The sequence below is a fragment of the Falco cherrug genome, chromosome 7 (genome assembly GCF_023634085.1).
Source record: "Falco cherrug isolate bFalChe1 chromosome 7, bFalChe1.pri, whole genome shotgun sequence".
Taxonomy (NCBI): domain Eukaryota; kingdom Metazoa; phylum Chordata; class Aves; order Falconiformes; family Falconidae; genus Falco; species Falco cherrug.
Window position 1 is genome coordinate 40,632,933 of NC_073703.1, and position 13,356 is coordinate 40,646,288.

Below are 13,356 nucleotides of genomic sequence, written 5' to 3' on the forward strand. Positions count from 1 at the left end.
TGAAGGTAAAAGATGCTGTCATGTTTTGGGTCTGATCACAAAGATCAGGTGGATGAGCATTTTCTGGGCAACGGGCAAAAATTTGAAGAGCACAGGACAGGTTCGTGGCAGAACTCTTTCATCATCCAAACAACTGCTGGGAAAGGAAGGCAGCAGGAACATATTGGCAGCAAAGTCTTGAAATATCCTGGTGACATTTTGTTTCTATAAAAGGTGAAGAAAGCAAGTAGAGGAAAAGGTTTTCTGACTGTCTTTTTGGCCAGCCTGGAAGAACTGGTTGAGAATGTGCAGATGAAGTAACTTGTCTGAGAGTGACTGTGAAATATGATAGAACTAACCATCCTCAGACAGAAAGGAGAACACAAGCATCGTAAATCATGGAGCTTAGGACAGCAGAGAGCAATAAACACTGGGAGGTGGAAATGCTAGATTTTTACATAATGTCAGTAAAAAGGCAAAAGGGAATTGGGAAGAGATGGTAGTGCTGTTAAAGAGAAACAAAGGAAAACCCATAGACACAAAGTATCCTGAACTAGAGTATCAACAGTCTAGGGATAAAATCAGAAAGGCAGAACATAACTTCTGAGAAAATAAAATATAGGAGAAAATACTCAATATTTACATTATTAGTACTAGAAGATTAAGAAAAAAGATGGCCTATTCCTCAACAGGAACCTTGAGGATGTCACAGTACTCATGACATCTTTGCTTCTGTCTTCACTAAAAATGTCAACAGTGATCTTACAGCTAAGAAAATTAGTTGCAGAGACAGAGATGAGTAAAAAAACCAGAATGGTAACAAATAGATTGGAAAATGGGTAAATGAGTGGTTTTAAGATAAGATAGGCTCACTGAAAATTATGTGTAGGTATTTTCCTTCAACCAGCTTTTTATCCCAGGGATGATGAACCTTTTGAAAGCTTGGCAAAAATAAGTAAAGCTCCAAAAACCTGGGAAAAGGCTACTGCTACATCTATTAAAAAAAAAATAAAGAAAAGAAGGGAGACAGGCAAGAGGAGAGAAAACACTCAACTTAATTTCAGTGCCGGAAATATCCCGGAACAAAGAGTCAAACAAATCATTCACAAATACCTAAAAGACAGCAAAGATATAAGCGACTGCCAACATGAACCTTTCAATATTAAATTATATTAAATGAATCTAACTTTCTAATGGAAAAATGATCAGAATTCTTAAGATGTAACAGTGGAAAACAAGTAGACAAAAATAACTAGTCACAAGTGGTGTTATCAGTCACAAGCGGTGTTCCCCAGGGCTCAGTACTGGGGCCAGTCCCGTTTAGCATCTTTATTAACGATTGAGGTTATCAAGTGCACTCTCAATAAGTTTGCAGAAGACACCAAGCTGGGTGGGAGTGTTGATCTGCTGGAGGGCAGGCAGGCTCTGCAGGGGGGTCTGGACAGGCTGGATCCATGGGCTGAGGCCAGTTGTATGAGGTTCAACAAGGCTCCGTGACGGGTCCTGCACTTGGGTCACAGCAGCCCCACACAGCGCTACAGGCTGGGACAGAGAGGCTGGAGAGCTGCTGGAGAGCTCTCTGGTGGAAAAGGACCTGGGGGTGCTGGTCAAGAGCTGGCTCAACATGAGCCAGCAGTGTGCCCAGGTGGCCAAGAAGGCCAACAGCATCCTGGTTTGTATCAGAAAGTGTGGCCAGCAGGACTGGGAAAGAGACTGTCCCCCTGCACTTGGCACTGGTGAGGTCACCCCTCAAATCCGGTGTTGTGGTCCCCTCACTACAAGACAGACATTGAGGTGCTGGAGGGCAATCAAAGAAGGGCAGCAAAGCTGATGAAGGGTCTAGAGCACAAGTCCTGTGAGGAGCGGCTGAGGGAGCTGGGGTTGTTTAGCCTGGAGAAAAGGGGACTCAGCAGGGACCTTATCGCTCTCTACAACTACCTGAAGGGAGGTTGTAGCAAGGTGGGTGTTGGTCTCTTCTCCCAAGTAGCAAGCAATAGAATGAGAGGAGACAGCCTCAAGTTGCACCAGGAGAGGTTTAGATTGGCTATTAGGAAAAAATTTTTCACTGAAAGGGTGGCTAAGCATTGAAACAGGCTGCCCAGGGAGGTGGTTGAGTCACCATCCCTGGAGACATTTTAAAGATGCATAGATATGGCACTTAGGAATATGATTTAGCAGTGGCCTTGGCAGTCCTGGTTAATGGTTGGACTTGATGATCTTATAGGTCTTTTCCAGCCTAAACGTTGTTATGATTCTATAATAAGACAAAACTAAACTTCACTGAGCTGAGTATCCTTTCTCTGACAGAAGCCACTAGGAGGTGTCACGGAAGAACATGAAAAAATGTGGTGGTAAGAATATACTTAACTTTCCTGTAGGACGCTGTCCTGGTTTCAACAAATACAAGCCTTAATCACTTTCAGAGCTGGAAATAGTATTAACAGCTATATTGGTCTATTCCATTCAAAATGAAAAGATATTTTACATAAATTTTTGCAGGATCTGCTGTTACACTACATTTCCATAAATAAACTGCATGGCATTATGAATAGAATACATTTATTAAATGTGGAGATCATACCAAAGTAGTAGATGTTTCAAGCACTAAAATAATCTTGACAGGTTAGAGAACTGTCCTGCAAAAAAACAGAATTCATGGGGGGGGGGGGGGGTGTTAGTGAAGTTATACACTTATATTACACTACACAAATAGAGGATAGATAATTACAGATCCACTCTGCTGTAAAAGGTCTGAGGATTAAAGTGGATCAGATCTGAGGACATGCCAATAATGTTGCTGAAGGCAAACATCCTGCCTAAATGAAAAGCTGTCTGCAAGAGCTGGTGCAGCAACCACTGGAGTATGTTTTAAGTTGCAAGCACTACTCCTCAAGAATAGTCTAAGCTGCTGGGAAGAAGCTAAGAGAGCAGGGAGAATGATAACATTCAAGAAAATATTATTGAAGAGAAGTTGAAGGGGTCATTTGATCTACAGGAGATAAACCTGAAAGGAGATTTAACAGTTTTCAGATGTACAAAGGGTAGCTGTAATGAAGAGACTAAGCAATTCTCCATAACCACTAGGGGACAAAACAAGATGTTTCACACTTAAGTATCAACCAGGATAACCGAAAGCCAGGCATTGGAAAAACTTGTGGACAACCGAAATTGTCCATAAAAGCAGCTAAGTCTCCATCATTGGGGGTTTATCAGGGAAAAAGTTAGGCAAACGCCTATCAGAAAAGGCTTAGACATAAATGACACAGCTGCAGGTAAGGAGGGTGGTACCCTGAGTCTCTTCCTGCTTTAGTTTCTGTGATCTTACTTTTCTCTATATTTTTGGATAAAGGCAAATAGCTACTAGAACAAACCACTAATGTGTGTAGTAGATTCTACATTACTTCTAGTTGCATTTGAAGATAAGAGTCCTTCCTATGATATATACTGTCCTGCAACAGGTGATTAATTTGCCTTTATTTGGGGATTACTGACAGTGACTTTATGGGTTTTCTGCTGAAGGACATTAAACTATGTGCCTCTACTAGTTTCTTATGGCCTTACTAGCTGGGACACTATAAATAGATTACTTAAAAAATTCACTCAGTGTGCTATCAAAGATACTGCTGATTTTTTCTTTCACAATGTTGTACTACACTGTACCTATACATGAGGCTCTGAAGGGACAAGAAGCAGTGATCTCAAACTGCAGTACAAGAAATTCCATTCAAACTTCAGAACAAAACTCTTTTACTCTGACAGTGTTTGAATGCTGCAGCGTGTTGCCCAGAAATGTTACAGAATCTCCATCCCTGCAGATATTCAAAACCCTGAGCAACCTGCAGTAGTTGACCCTGCTTTGAGCAGGGCTTTGGTCTGCACAGACTCCAGAGGCTCCTTCTAACCTCAGCCTCCTGTGATTCTGTGAGATCCTGTGAATCCTATATTGCAACTACATTGAATGCATCTATTACAGATCAATCAAGTGAAAACTCTGAAGCATTCAAGAATGAAAGTAAAAAAAAAAAAATATATGAAAAACCTTTTCTCTCCTGTCATGGTCCACATGGATTTTTTTTTCTGCTGCATCCTAATTATTTTTGTTCCAACTGGATGCTTTTTCTAATGAAAATTAGGCTGTTTTCTGCTGTCAAGAGTGTAAGAAATGGATCTGGTGAAAGCTAAGTTACACGCTTTGTAAGATGACACCCTATATGTATGCGATAAGCAGCGAGGCAAAAAAGTGTAAGAAGGCTTGGTGAAAAGGGGAACATGATGAGATGTTCCACATGAATTGGAAGCTATAAAGACCAATTTAGAACAATATTTTAGAATGGATAATATGAAATTACAGATGAGAAAAACAGAAACTTGGAATGGAATATGCTTAAAAGTAAAATGGACAAAATGCTGGAAAATGTTCAGCATGCATACAAAGACAGGGAATGGAGGCAAAACCAGAAGGAATCAGTTTCTGCAGCTCAGTGAGGGTTGCTCTCAGGTTCTCTCACCATCAAATCTGGAACTTTACCATATACAGGTCACATCTTGTGACTGATACAAACCAAATTATCTTGTGACTGAGGGTTCATCAGTATTGGTTCTTTTTAAAGGCTCTCAAATAGAATCATAGAATGGTTTGAATTAGAAGACACCTTAACAATCATCTAGTTCCAACCCCCTGCCACAGGCCAGGACACCTTCCACTACAGCAAGTTGCTCAAAGCCCCATCCAGCCTGGCCTTGAACACTTCCAGGGATGGGGTATCCTAAACTTATCTGGGCAACCCATTCTAGCGCCTCACCACCCTTGCAGTGGAGAATTTCTTGCTAATACCAATCTAAATCTACCCTCTTTTAGTTTGAAAGCATTATCCCTTGTTGGATTGCAACAGACCCTACTAAAAAGTCGCTCCTTTCTTAGAAGCCCTGTTTAAGTATTGAAAGGTTGCTCTAAGGTCTCCCTGGAGCATTCTCCTCTCCAGGCTGAGCAACCCCAACACTCTCAGCCTGACTCCACAGGAGAGGCACTCCAGCCCTCTGATCATCTTTGTGGCCCTCCTCTGGACTCATTCCAACAGGTCCATGCCCTTCTTATGTTGGGGGGCCCAGAGCTGAACACAGTACTCCAGGTGTGGTCTCAATGACAGCCAAGTAGAAGGGGAAAATCAACTCCTTCAACCTGCTGATGACACTTCTTTTGATGCAGCCCAGGATTCAGTTGGCTTTCTGGGCTGCAAGAGCACATTGTCAGGCTGTGTTGAGCTTTTTTGTCCACCAGTATCCCCAAGTCCTTCCCCTCAGGGCTGCTTTTAATCCATTCTCTGCCCACCCTGTATTGATACTGGGACTTGCCTTGACCCAGGTGCAGGACCTTGCACTTGGCCTTGTTGAACTTCACGCGATTTGCATGGGCCCATCTGTCAAAGCTTGTCAAAGAAGGCTTGTGTTTATCCCCAGGACAAGGGAAGCAGGACAACCTGACTAACTCACTTCCTCATTGAGCACAGTTTTTCAGAGTAAGAATCACCTTCTTTGATTTATCTGACCCCTCAGAAGAAACCACAGACACAGCACAAACAAGCTTTTCCCATGATGCATGGAAGTGTTAGATGCCTCTGAATGGGAGTGAGAATGACCAGTAAATATAGCAAGCACTGTGCTAATTACAGGTAATAGTAACAAGTAACAACTGCACACTTAAACCTTGTGTGAGTTGAACACTTAGAGACTAGAACTGACTCTTGGATGTTGGCATTTATATCAGCTATTCTGGAAAGACAAGACTCCTTAATTCACTTAAATGGTTGAAAGAAATGGAAGCGGTGATTGTAATTTATGTTATAGATTAGAAGTTACATGTTTTCATATAGGAAATAGAAATACAAAACCTTCTCCAGCCTGCTGTTCAAACTCAAAATTCTCATCTTCCACCACCATGACTTAACATTACTGTCTGAAAAGAAGGTTTGGATGGGAATCACTCTCCTGCAGAAGCCCTGTCATGACACAATAAAGAATTCACTGTTCCCCTATACTAATAAACTTACTACTCAAATTTACCAACAAATTGAGAATGCAATTTCATTTGAAAATGAAAAATAAAGGCAAAGTCACTGTTAAAGAGAATTCAACTGTGAATAGCAAATTGCATCCTGGAGCAAATGCACTCATTACGCTCAAAGAAAGGATGAGAACTCCCACAGTTAAATAAAACTAGTAGGAAAAATAATTGCTTGATAAATCAGAGTAATTAAATTTTGCACATGTGAATGCTACCACACCTCTTCCTTCAGCGCAACAAGGCTAGCCCTGTAGCACCGAACCCGCACATAAAGCCTAACCCCTTTACACCCTGAAAAATCTATCACTGAAAGACATGGCACACCTTTTCCCTGTTAGCTCTTCTTTAATGAGGAATGGGAAATCATGCCCCACAAAGCTACTGGGATCAGAGCAGTAAAAAACAGTGGTGGTGCTATCTAGTTCCTATTCAGCTTCTGCCAATATCCCACTGATCATTAGTGTGTCTTCTAGAAGTTTAAAAACATCTTATTTTAAAACAGCAGACTTTTCCTTTGGGAACCTGCCTGACAGGTCATTTGTTAGTTGGTCTGCCTTATATCTTGATTTTTGTATACAAGGTAAATACCTTTGTTTCCCATTATACTGTTCCATAGGACAGATACATCCTCATGATACCTTTAAACTTTATAGGTACCCTGATTGCTCTGTATCAGTTCTGAAAGAAAGCTTCTGCAATTATCCTTCCAAATTCTAAGAAATAATTTCTGACCATTCAAAATATTTTGTGTTTAGGCTATCTAAACACAGTTATCTATATGTAGGCACACACACATGCATCAGTTGTTCATCTACCCGCTGTACCCAGCAGAAATCTAGCCAATGCAATCTAAAGCATGATTCAGTTCACCCTAACCTAGGGAACTAGCAGCTGCTGAGCTGAATCACTCGCTCAGCTCCAGTGACTCCAAGCTTGATCTTTATTGACTAATAAGGGCTTTGATACTGAGGGCTCAAATCCATTGCCCACACAGAGGGAGGCAGTGCCATTTGAGATGAGACAGCATAACCTGCCTGTCCTCCTGCTGGCAATAGGTCTCCCAGACCCATGAGGGTGTCTTGCATACCGCAAGGCATCTGAAATGGCAGCAGTTCCTGTTTGTGAGTGACTGAAGCAAACCTCTAGCCCACAAACAGACTCCTACAGGTAGGCATGACAAATTTAGGCATCTCAGTTGCCAGCTGAATCTCTGGAACTTAGGAACTTGACCAGGAACTACAGCTGGAAAGGCCACATTACTGCTGCAGCATATGCAGCACTCATAAGTGGCTTATGATTGTTTCCCTCCTACAGTTCAAGAGGAGACTGACAGGAGAAAAGCATAACACAAGCTCATTCATATATGTTCCTCAAGAGTACAAGGATGCGTTGGATACTCTGTCTTCAGAACCAACCAAGCAGAAAGCACCAGTAATCACTTTCAAAAGGATTACAGAAGAATGATCTTGGGGCTTAAGGGTCTTTTCAAGGCTTATCTATGTGGTCAGATTTAGGTGGTCATAAGTTAACTCACTCCATGTTTCATATCACCTCAGGTTCGCAAGCTGTCTAGATGCATTATCACAGGATGGTATCTGAGCTAAAAATTCACACCTTTCAGCTTCTTCATGCAGGCTTAGTAGATGGCAAACTTGGCTACACTCCAAGCTGGAGCTGGCCCATTCTGCAGGATCCTGGAACATGTATGGCATCAGCTAGCAACCTTTGATCATTTAGATGTATTAAGATGCTTTGCTGCTGATGCAGTTAAGGCAATATCACTACAATTTTGGTAAATTAAGACATTAGGCAACAAAGGCTCCATGAAGCACTGAGGCAGTATATCTGCATAGAAACACAGCTTCATCTTTTGACAGTCCACAGTTGACAAAAAAAAAAAAAAAAAAAAAAGAGAAGTTGCCTTTCATTAAATGAATCTAAGCAAAAAATAGTAATCTTGCCAACAGCTAATGTTCTGTAAAAATCAGTTCCCTAAACCAATTTCTCTATAAAAGTTCCGACAATCTTCTTACCCATATTACCTCTGTGCATTTAGTCTCATCTTTACTTCACTACAGTGTTGTTGTAGGAATTGACCATAATAAATGTGATTACAGATGTCGGTTTATACAGCTATAGTTCCCAATGTTAGCTTCCCATCAGGTGTCTAGCTATTCTAGATACTCCTAGATGACTAAGGTCTTCGAGCTTCTTCCCAACATGCCTCTTGTGTGCCACGTCTGGCAAAAACTTTAGTGTTCACTGACAGAAAGCAGACATGCAGCAGATGCTCAACCACATTTCTTTTCCTGCTTGACCACTGTGATTGCTCTGAGAGGTAAACAATCCACTCAGTAAAATAAACTGCTGCAAATGCTCACTATGGGTTGTATCATTTGATTATTACCTTGCTCATTCTCTTGCCCTAAATGGCGTTATTCAAATTCCTCTATCAATCTATACACTCCTGAAATTTTATCAGCCATATCTCTTTTCTCCAGGCAGAACACACACTTCCTTTTTGCTCCAAGACTGTTCTCCCACTTTCCCAAAACACTTCTCAACGTCTATAGGTAGGATTGTTTTATTGTTTTTGTAAGGCACTTGGAGTTAGTTCCTGCTTTTTGTCTAAGGGATGATACGTTCTATAAAATATTCAGTCTCCAAATCATTCTTCATTCAATAAAAAATTCTTCAGTGAGAGAAGAAACCATGATGTCTCCCATTTTCAGCATCAGAAGGGCAGCTGATATCAGAAAGCAAAATTTAAAAAGACAACCTTAAAACAATATGGTTCATGAGGACACTACCTTTTAGGCTCAGTGTCCAATTTATCTCAGTGCACATGCAGGATGAGGATTGCAAAGACTAATAAGCATGGCAGAAACATACGCAGTAATTCATCATCATAACAAAGCATAGCAAATTATCAGGAGTTTTCTGTAGGCTTAACACAATTACATGGAAACAAATTGTTTGGTCTGCTCAGTTATAAGTGCAAGAACACTAGACCAAACAATAAAGGGATTGCTGCCACCTATATACACAAATCATCCTTTTATGATATGACAAATGTACAATTTGGCTTTCCTTTTTGGTTTATACACTGAAATTTTATTCAGTGCCTGCACAAATAGGTTTCCATGTTCTGCAATAGGACATATCACAGAAACATAGGAAAAGGAGGCAGCTGGCTGCAGCAGTGGAGGAGTTAATGGATATAACCACGACACCCTTCTCATGCTTGCAAAAACTTTAATACAGCAGTAGTTCTCAAGTAAAACTGAAAGGAAGGGAAACCTTTAATTAGTTTGAATTTACTTACTTTAAAAAAATTGTCTCTGCTTGGTGTTTCTTCCTAAGAAAAAGACTAACATCAGCATCATCTTGTGAATAATTGGGTTTGGTCCCATTCCTGGTTTTCAGCTAGCTGGAGTACAGTTTAGGCTGCTGTTTATTTGACTTTCCTCCCGCAGGACCACTCTTCTGTAGGAGAATTAAAGCTATGCAATGCTTACACAGACATTTCTTGTACTTCTGATAGAGAACAAGACCTGTTCTAAGTAAACACTAATAATAGACAGCACTGAAAGTAGCTGCTGGGGGTTCACATGCCTGAGAGACATAATACTAAAGGCAAAGTCACTGCTGAAAGGAGCAGATAGATTGTGTTTGCTATCACAGATATCTACTGTGTTTCAGCCATCGTGCCACTTGGGTAAAGTGGGACTTTGAGAGCAAAAGTCTAATTAAAATAAGTGGGCGTTATATAACCATGCTTGGAAGGCACATTTTCTGCGATATTCCTTAGTGACTTGGAGCTGCCTTTCTTTAAAGCATTTATACAGCTCTAGCAATTTAATGGTTGGGAGATAAGAAAATAAATTAAAATTTGTATGTGGCAGTCAAATTAATTTCAGAGGTATATGTTAGTTTTAGCATTTAAGATATATAAACACGTCACGGCCCATATAAATGTTAAGGTCTCAATTTTTCAGGGAAGGTTGGACAGAACACATCACGCAACTGCTTTTTAGAAGACATCATCATGCTACAGAAATGTCCTATATACAAATGTCATTTTTCAGGAATGCCTCAGCTCCACTGGCTTATCCGTCATGGTTAGGACTGCATTGGTGAGGTTACAGGGGTGCATCTGGCCCAGGGAGTGGATTTACCCCTCAGCATGTGCACATGTGTGTGTGTGTTTTAATTGTTTGTCTCTGTTGCTTTCATGGTTTTCTTCCTCACCTCATTTACTTTATTGACCTTGTCTTTCCTCCTTTTTTTGTCTTTCCTGATTACTTCTAAATTAGCACCAGGATGGGCCCCTTTCCGCTGAGTAAAACAGCCAAACTTTGCAAAGGGAAGATACTCTGGTCAAAAGCAACAGGCAAAATTGCTAGGTGGGTCCATCTTAGATGTCACAGGTTTGGTGGTAATTTGTGATGCTGTTACTGAGCCCAGGTAACAGTGCAGCCACTATGCACAGCCAGCACTTCTCTAAATTAGGAACAATGTAAGGTGAAAAGATACTTAAGCTCATTTAATATGTCTGAGCCTGGTTTGCCTCACTGCTTTCTTAAGGGCTGCTGCACAATATTCAGGTAGTCTCCAGCAAGGAGGAGCCTTCTGCAATCAATAAACACCTTATGGGAGGGGAAATACATCAACTGTTAAAACCAGCCTCAAATTAATTTCACTGGATAAATAAATTCTGCCAAGTTCTTTTAATCCTCACAAACCACTTTTATCTATCCTTAATTTATGGATCTACTTTTAAAAAATGTAAACAACTTTCAAATAAGATTTTAAGGCATTTGAATATCATTCTTGTCATGTTTGATACTTTCTTATTTCACTTCCAAAGAATTCTGTGATGATTAATTAATGCATTATATGGCACCATGTGTAATGCTCCCTTGTGACAATAACTCAAATTGTTATTTTCATACCATCTTCTTCTGTCTTGCTCTTGTTTTATTTTCACTCCAGTGTAACTAGAATATCTATATGAACAGAAACATTTTCAAGAACATATTTCTGGCTCCTTTTGCCCAACTGACTGGCAGCTCACATAGGCTAGGGCATTGGCTAAGTGAAAGTATCCCTTTACTACAGCTTTGCTTCCAGTTGCTACAGAGCTCGCTTTCCCAGGAATTCTGCTGGACCTTCCTCTGCAGAGCACAGGCACTCATCAAAACAGCAGCTCATCACAAGTTGTTCATAAAAATACTCTAAACAGATTTGTGGGGTATTTTTTTGTTCTTGTATTTCTGACAGGCGTCAATGAGTTATACGTGAACTCTTCAAGTGACTGGTTAGCCAATAAGGCATACAGCTAGCACTCAGTTGAAGTAAGCAAGGCGTGAGCTCATATCTTTACAACTTCTTTTAAACAGCAGCATAGTTTCATGGGTTGAACTATTACCGAGTATCACCAATACCACTCAAAAGAAGATGCAACATTATTAAACCTTCATTCTGGATATCAATAGAGAAACAGAGCTCCTGGGAGTAATTGATCATGGGTGGAAGTAATTTGTTAGAACATTAATTACTCTTAACATGAATAAAGATGCAGACAGCTGCATTTTATTTTAGCATTTGAGTAGAAGAAATAGAGCTAAAGCTGTGAAGTCCCATAATTCTGACAGTGATATGAGAACACAAACATAACATGCATAAAATCCTGCAAGGGGAAACGTTGAAAAATTTAGGAGGAAAGAAATTGACAGCAAAATACATGCAATCAAGGGCAATTTGAGGCTTGCCTTGCATTTTAGATATCCCCAGTCACTTCAATAGTAACCTGTTACGTTCACCAACTCCGTATCCCAAACCTATCTAGATAATGGTAAGAAAATTCAGGAGAGAAAAATCCAGCTATCAGGAGTAGGCACAGATTGAGTACTTATATTCCACAAAGCATTATACACACAAGTGTCCCTACAAAGCAAAACCCAGTATGAAAACAGCAAGGTCAATGCAAACAGACACATGAGGTGAATGACTTTTCTGAACCTATTCGGCCATGGCTGGCTCTAGGAAACTCTATCATCCCGTAACAAGAAATATAGTCTAAAAGGATTTATTAAGAGTATTAAGACCACCTCCTTAAGAGAGCAGGACTGTTCTCAAAATGCGCTGAGCAGCAGTTTTTAGCTTAGCATGAAACAATGGCTTTTCTGTTCCTTACTCTGAAACATATCCAAGCTTGAGGCTCAGTATTCAGTGCCCTTTGCTGTTCTTCACTTACAGATTCTATACACACAATAGAAAACCATAATTTACATTAGCTGATCATATAGCAGTGTGTGCTCATTCAGTAAAATGTTTTCTTATCTGCATTTAGGGGCTATACAGATGCAGCCTCAATAGCTGCCAGACATTAGCATGGAAAAGGCCTTAGTCTTTTACATCACAACCTGATCACCTCTTCTTTTATCCTATTACTCCTACAGACACAGCACCCTGAGTCTCCACACAGACTCTTCCTCCTTGCTGTCAAGGTCACTTACGGACATTTGTAGATATTCACCTATCCTCAGTCAGTAAACTGAAAGACATTTCACTTTCTTTTGTACTTCTTCATCTAATAATGTTTCCCTCTGAATTGCCTCCATTTCACTGCACTGTTAATTAGCTTTTATGCATTACCAGAGATGGATGCATCTCAGCAGTGACTTAAGTGATTTCTTTATAGCTTGTGTTCCAGTTTCCATTCGTAAGATACTTCAGCTTATATTAGTCAAATTGTTTCCTCCTTATATTACTTTAGCATTTACATAATATCTCTCGTTCTAAAGTAAAAAAGGGCAGAACAACTGAGGATGTAAAAGTCCAGATACTCATGTGTCTTTGCCTGAAATAGTCTAGCTGGCCAGGACAATGCAGCATTTTCCATGTTTGTCAGTGCACTATTTTCTACATGCCATTTGGAGTATTAAACAAGAATAGCTGAATCTTGACTTACATACTAATATAATGGGGCCTTAGTTGTTTAGAAATGTTGTTTTAATCCAAAGTTTCATATTAAAAAAAAACCAAAACAAACAAACAACCAAAAACCAAAACATCCCAAACCTATACAATACCTACATAAGACAGTCATGTGTCACCGTAGCAAGGATTTCTTTACAGACTGTAAATAGCACACCCTTTGAGGCACGTTTTAAGGACATACTTATAGCTCTTCCTATTTTTATCATCCAATTATTAGAAAAACAATTTGCATTGGTAAACAGTTCATATAGTGTCTGAAAGTCTTAGCATTACAATGAACATGGCTATAGAATTATTTAGCTAGGTAGCAC

General features: G+C 40.1%; 1 protein-coding gene across 1 annotated transcript in view; it reads right to left on the reverse strand.

Moving 5' to 3' along the window:
- The window catches only part of TUNAR (TCL1 upstream neural differentiation-associated RNA), a 161,889-nt gene that overhangs the window by 51,841 nt on the left and 96,692 nt on the right, over positions 1-13,356 (reverse strand). The window lies entirely within an intron of this gene.